The sequence below is a fragment of the Rhinatrema bivittatum genome, chromosome 16 (genome assembly GCF_901001135.1).
Source record: "Rhinatrema bivittatum chromosome 16, aRhiBiv1.1, whole genome shotgun sequence".
NCBI classification, from domain to species: Eukaryota; Metazoa; Chordata; class Amphibia; order Gymnophiona; family Rhinatrematidae; genus Rhinatrema; species Rhinatrema bivittatum.
Window position 1 is genome coordinate 52,718,550 of NC_042630.1, and position 7,153 is coordinate 52,725,702.

The window sequence follows — 7,153 nt, forward strand, 5'->3', positions numbered from 1 at the left end:
GCAGTTTACAGATGTCCCTAGTAAAGAGAGAGAAGGGGGCCTGGGAGTCCACTGCTTTCCTGGCCTTGCAGCTCAGCGAGGCAGTGGATAATTTGTGAGCCTCCATCTAGCATATGATGCAAAACAGAGATGTTGTCTCAGCCTCAGAAATATGCAGGCAAAATGTTAGGCCTACCGGCCCCGAGTCAGCTGTCTGATGCTCCCTCACCACTTCGCACCCTCGGCAGAGCCTACGCTCCTCTTGCACCCCTAGGGCCATTGTGCTCTCTCCCTGACAGGGACGCTGCCGACTTCAGCCTTCTCAGCCCTGCCTCATAGGCGCACGTGCGCACGACTTGCATGAAGTTAAAGGGCCCACGACAGGGAGATGCCACCGACCCCTCCTGTTCACATTGGGGCCTCTTCCCATATATACCTCGCGGCAACCTAGGTTCGAAGACTTGGCAACAGGTCTCTTGGTGTCTTCTGCTGCTCCAACATTGGATCCTGCTTCCTGCTTTGTCTTTACCTGCCTGTTCAAGTTCCTGCCTTTGCATTCCTTCGCCTGTTCCTGACGCCAGCTTCCTCCTCTTCCTTCGGATGGAATTCCCTGGCTTGACCTTTGGACTGGACTTCACGTTGCCTGATTGCCACCTGCCACTGACCATCAGACTGGACCTCACATTGCCTGATTTACACCTGCCACCGACCATCAGACCGGACCTCAAGTTGCCTGATTGCCGCCTGCCATTAATCTTCGGACTAGACCTCTCGTTGCCTGATTACTGCCTGCCACCAATCACTAGACTAGATCTTGCATCCTCTGCTTCCCACGTCTCCGCAGGGGCCCTCCTAAGCCCAGCCAGTCCCGGGACCCAAAGGCTCAACCCGTGGAGAACAGGATTGGTATTGGTGAAGCTCCAGTCGGCCCCTGCCTGCCATCAGCCTCGCTTCCTGTCACTGGGAACCTGCGGCAGGCCTTCCTTCCAGGTAGTGTCAATCCCAGCACAGGCCAAGGGTCCACATTTCCACCTAGGTCACAACACAAAAGGAGAAAACAGTTATAAACTGGTAACAAGAGGAAAAAGCAGGTGAATCATTATGCATGCTTCACTTGTGATGTGCGAGAACATTAAACATCAAACCCACCAGGACTGAACAAGAGTGCAGAGGTGAGAGCACAAACTAATCTGAGTGTCAGTCCATTGAGATCATTCTTAAAAGTGTCTAAACAATGAATCCATTAGTGCCTTACATTTTGTAGGAATTACTTCAAGGTGATTGATTCACTAATGAATGGATGACTAAGAGATTTAGGGCTCCTGTGTCTTCCTGCTCTTTCTTCTAGTCTGCATTTGTTCGGATCGTAGGTCACGAGCAGTAGATGGGCCAGGGGCCTACTACAAAGAGAGAGCTGGATTCAGTACTCAGGATGTGATCCTTCAGGGGCTGAATATAACAACATAGTTCCACTGTTACAGAAATTGAAGTAGTAAGAATTCTTCAAAATGCAGATGTGCAAAAAAGTAGCAGACAGGTAAACAGCATTAGCATAAGGATAAATCGTGGATTGTGAAAACCCCAGAAATCCGGTACAATGTGGGTACAGTAAGGAACTGCTACATGCAAATCAAATAAGGCAGCTTGCATTAAAGTTGATTTTCATGAACTGCAACTCAAAATGTGTCATTGACTTTCCCATGGGCGCTTTGGAAGGCTATCACATGTAACGAGGCTCCAGAGGTCTTCAGTTAAAGGGACCAGCTGGCCCCAGAATCCCTTTAGCCTACCCTAGTAAATGAAAGTGTGCACTTATGCCACAGTTAGGTATGCGCGGATCCCCCCAATTTTCAAAGCATACTCACATGCGTAAATCTACTTTGAAAATTGGGGCTGAAATCTGTGGACTTTAGCCCTGGGTGTGCTGTTAAAATTGACCTTTCTATGATTTGATCAGCCAAGCAGAGAAAATATTCTTCTGATCTCTATAAAATTTTCTACTAAATACTCTTCTTAGGGCTTTTTTTGACCTCCTGATTTTTTTGGCTATAAATCAAGAGGCTGAACATAGGGATTAAATCATTATATAGGACAACAAATAGCTTGTTTTGATCAAGGGACTGTGTGGATGTTGGTCTCATATATGAGCAGAGCATAGACCTGTAGAAGAGAACAATGACCATGAGGTGGGAGGAGCAGGTGGAGAAGGCTTTGTGTCTCCCCTCTGTGGAATGAATCCTTAGGATGGCAGAGATGATGTAGATATAAGAAGTCAGGGTTGTGAAAAAGCAGGGAAGTGCTACAAAACACAGCCAATATGTATCTTATACAATCAATGCAGTTGATGCTTGTGCAGGAGAGCATCAGGAGTGCTGAGAGATCACAGAAGAAATGATTAATCTGATAGCCATGGCTATTACTAGCAACAGTAGCATGGAATGGACTTAGTTTTTGGTTACTTGCCAGGTTCTTATGGCCTGAATTGGCAACTGATGGAAACAGGATGCTGGGCTTGATGGACCCTTGGTCAGTATGGCATGTTCTTATGTTCTTATGATAGTAACCACAATAAGAGATACGAGATACAAGGACAGTGGACAGTGTATGCTACTTGTACCAGAGTGTATAGCAGTAGCAGCCAATGATGAGATAGACATAATTGGCATCTCAGAAACCTAGTGGAAAGAAGATAACCAATGAGGCAGTGCTACACCAGGGTATAAATTATTTCACAATGATAGGGAGGATCATCTTGGTGGGGGGGAGGGGTGTGTGGAAGGTGGAGATCCTTTATATACAGAATGGCATAGAGTCCAAAACAGACTAAATGCACAATACAATCTTTATGGGTAGAAAATAAATCCCATGTTTATCAGGAAAGAGTATAGCAATAAGAGTATATTACCATCCACCTGGTCAAAATGATGAGACAGATGATGAAATGCTAAGAGAAATTAGGGAAGCTAACCAATTTGGCAGTGCAATAATAATGGGAGATTTCAATTACCAAATCAGAAACAATGGGAACTGCAAAATTATATCTTAATAGAGGAAAGCCTAAATAAAGATGTCAGCAAGCCAGACATTGTATGTTTCAAAATGAATCAACCGGTCTTATTGAGAAGACCACTTGGGATATAATTTTGCAGTTCCCATTGTTTTTGAATTGTTTGCGTGCTTTCTTGGGTAACTTTAGGACTCTTTTGTTACTGAGTTGTGCAATACTAGATTTCAATTACCTCAATATTGACTGGGTAAAAGTAACATCAGGACATGCTAGAGAGATAAAATTCCTGGATGGAATAAATGAGAGCTTTATGGAGCAATTGGTTCAGGAACCGATGAGAGAGAGAGAGAGCTAATTTAGATCTAATCCTTAATGGAGCACAGGATTTGGTGAGAGAGGTAATGGTAGTGGGACTGCTGGCAATAGTAATCATAACATGATCAAATTTGAATTAATGGCTGGAAAGGAGAAAATAAGTAAATCCATGGCTCTAATAGTGGAAACTTTGATAAAATGAGAAAAATAGAAAAAAAATGAAAGGTGCAGCTACAAAGTGTTATGGTTTTGAGGTGTTTGGTGGATTCTTAGGTGCTGCAGTGATGGCCACTCCCACAGGGAGGAGCCCCATGGGGAATTGCAGTACCAGGCTAGACTCATATGCACAAACACAGAGATAGCTTTATTATACAGCTTGTAGAGTTCACCAGGGGTGGCAGTAAGAGTAGATTCCTGCAGCAGCAGTCTTGGGTCCTCGGCTGAGGAGACCCATCCCACAATGGTGGTGTAGGGAGCTCTGATGCAGGTTTCCAATGAGGAGCTGTAGGTGAGACAGACTGGTAGATGTTAGATTACTCACAACTCTTGGAGCTGTAATGGTAGAGTTCCCAGCAGGTAGAAGTAATGGTAGTAAGCACCAAGGTAGACAACACAGGCTCTCAATGATACCTGGATACTGGATAGGCACCTGGAAAAAAGCATAGGGCCCCTGAGGAGTGGGAACCCAAGTTAGTAGAACTCCAGAGGGTAGAGAGAGCTTCCAGCAGCAGCAAGAAACAGCAGAGCAGCCTAGACCGGACGTGTCTAATCCTTGCTAACTCAAAGTCAGTCAGCAAAGGGGCAGGCTAAATACCTGGATGGTGTGATGTCACTCGAGGGGGACGCCCCTGAGGTTCGAGCCAATGCTGGAATAAATACATGGGTAGCGCGCTTGCGCACCGCAGGAGTCACTCAGGTGTATCATGGTGGAATGCCTTGCCATAGCATTCTGGGGATACCATCTTTAAAAATGGCACCGGCCATCCAGTGCTCCTACCATGTGACAGGGGCCGGCCAATGGCACAGATACCCTGTCACATGGTAAGGGCAAAGGGCCATCGGCGCCATTTTTATTAGTGGCAGCCGATGGCCCGTGAGCGGAATATCGCTCCCCGTGCTCCCACTGGACCACCAGGTAATTTTAAAAGTTTTTTGGGGGTTCAGGAGGGTGGGGGAGGCTAAAGGGGTCACTTTAAAGGGTCAGGTGGGTTTTTTTTTTATCGGGCCATCGGCGCCATTTATATTAGTGGCAGCCAAAATGGCACCGATGGCCCGAGAGCGGGATATCATGCCGGGACCCCCCCGCTGGACCACCAGGTAATTTAAAACATTTTGGAGGGGTTCGGGAGGGTGGGGGATTCGATTTAAAGGGTCGGGGTGGGTTTTTGGGTTGTTTTGGTGTGCCAGTTTTCCTGCCCTCCCCCCTCCTCCGATTTACGATTTTTCACAATAAATCAGGGGAATTTATATTGTATCGCGACTCTAACGATTTTTGACGATTTAAAAAATATCTGACAATTTTTTAAATCATCAAAAAATGATTCACATCCCTACTAAACTATGCTATCTTCTAAATGTGTGACCGACTACACTATGTTCCTTTGGTCTGACCATTTTTTAATTTATTTTGAAGCTTAATTTCTAAAACAACATTGTTGCAAATGTATTTCTATGTCCAGCATTAAAAAGTGGAGCAGGTTCAAAGGTGAAGCTTAAGGTGAATCTTTTTTAGCTAGACTAAATGAGAACACATCTGTTACTGTTACAAATGTTGTTACTCATTGGCATCAACTCTTAACACTGCATTAGAGGAAGTGGCCCCAGTTCAAACATTGTTACCCAAGAGAATGCACAAAGCACCTTTTACAGTGAAAATGTTTTGCTATTAAAATGTAAGGTTCGACAACTGGAGCATTGCTGGAGAAAGACTCTGACCAAATCTGATAGACAAACATATCTGTCTAAAATGTATTATTTATTTATTTATTTATTTATTTAAATTCTTTTACTATACTGATACTCAAGACGAGGTCTTATCGTACTGGTTTACAATAGAACAGGGGAAAACCAATTAACAACTATGTAGAATGTAAAGGGAGGAGGAATAGCCTAGTGGTTAGAGCAGTGGACTATGAACCAGGAGACCAGGGTTCGAGTCCTGCTGGCACTCCTTGTGACCTTGGGCAAGTCACCCCTACATCGCCTCAGGTACAAAAACTTAGATTGTAAGCCCTCTGGGGATAGAGAAATACTTACAGTACCTGAATGTAAACCGGTGTGATATCTCAATTGAGATGAATGTCGGTATATAAAAGATAATTAATAAATAAATAAACAGGGAGATGGAAGACAGGAAAGACTTTAAACGATAACAACTGGAGAGTGATAAAATAATCAACGAAAACAATAGAATTGTGAGAGATAAACAGATTGTTGAGCTCGGCTGGAGATTTATCCTAGGCGATTATTAACATAATATATCCTGTGGAAGGAGGAGACATGGGGAGGTAAGCAGGGGGGAGGAGTTAGGGAAGAGGTAGCAGGGTGAGAGTCAATGTTGATTAATAGAGGTTCCTTCAACGGTAAGCTTGTGTGAACAGCCAGGTTTTCAGTTTCTTTCTGAAGGAGAGATGGCATTGTTCCTGGCGTATATCTGGGGGAAGCGAATTCCAATGGAGCGGACCCGCTGTCGAAAGTGCTCGCTTATGAATAAAGTTGTGGACCGACGATTTGTTAGGGGGGCCTTGAGCGAACCTTTGTAGGCGGATCTGATCGGCCTTGCAGAAGTGTGTAGTTCGAGAGGGATGGCGAGTTGGAGTGTGGATTGCTGGTAGACGGATTTGTGGATGACGGTGAGAGCCTTGAAGATTATTCTATATTGGATGGGCAGCCAGTGTAGGATTTTTAGGATTGGTGTGATGTGGTCCTTACAACGTGTGTTTGTAAGGATCCTGGCTGCTGCGTTTTGCAGCATCTGTAGAGGTTTAGTAGAAGAGGCAGGGAGACCGAGTAGTAGAGCGTTGCAATAGTCGATCTTTGAAAACAGTATGGCTTGAAGCACTGAACGGAAATCCTAGAAGTGTAAGAGCGGTCTTAGCTGCCTCTGTCTAAAATTTATGAGCATAAAAAGCAAATAGATGTGAGGGTACTAAATTTTCCGGTTATACCTCAAATGCCACCCTCTTGATTTATTGAAGAATATTTAATAGAAGTACTGAAATACCAATGGAGGCATTACCATTAATTGTAAAGGCTTACTATTTACCTAAAAAAAAAGTGATGGTTGATCAGGAGAAAGAAGAGCCCCAAGCACAAATGAACATATTGGATTTGCTAGAACTACCAATAGAAGACACAGTTACGACTAGAGGTGTATTATTTGTGACATTTGCTTTTGTCACAGAAAAAAATAATGTGATGAAAATTTTCTTTCGTAAAAGATCTGAAAAATACTATGGACAAAAAATCTGGATATTCCCCGATATTACCCGGGTCAAAACAGGAGAGGAGAGGAAAAGTTCATTGAATTAAGGATATGAAGGCTTTAACTATTTGTTCCAAAATTGTTATTCGCTACCCATGTAAATGTGTAGTTAATTTTCAAAATTTGGTTTATGTATTTTTTTAACCCTTCCCAATTACGATTCTTCATTGATTCACATAAAACAGCTTGCATTAGCAGTACAGAAGGCATAAAGTAGGCATCCTCACACTCACCATTAAATTCTTTTTTCATATTGCTTAAGATTCTCTCGCTCAGAGATATATGTATAAGTATCTGCCCCTATAATTTCTTATTAGAAGGATGATATTAACATAGTTTATTTTCATGATGATATATGCCTAAACTGT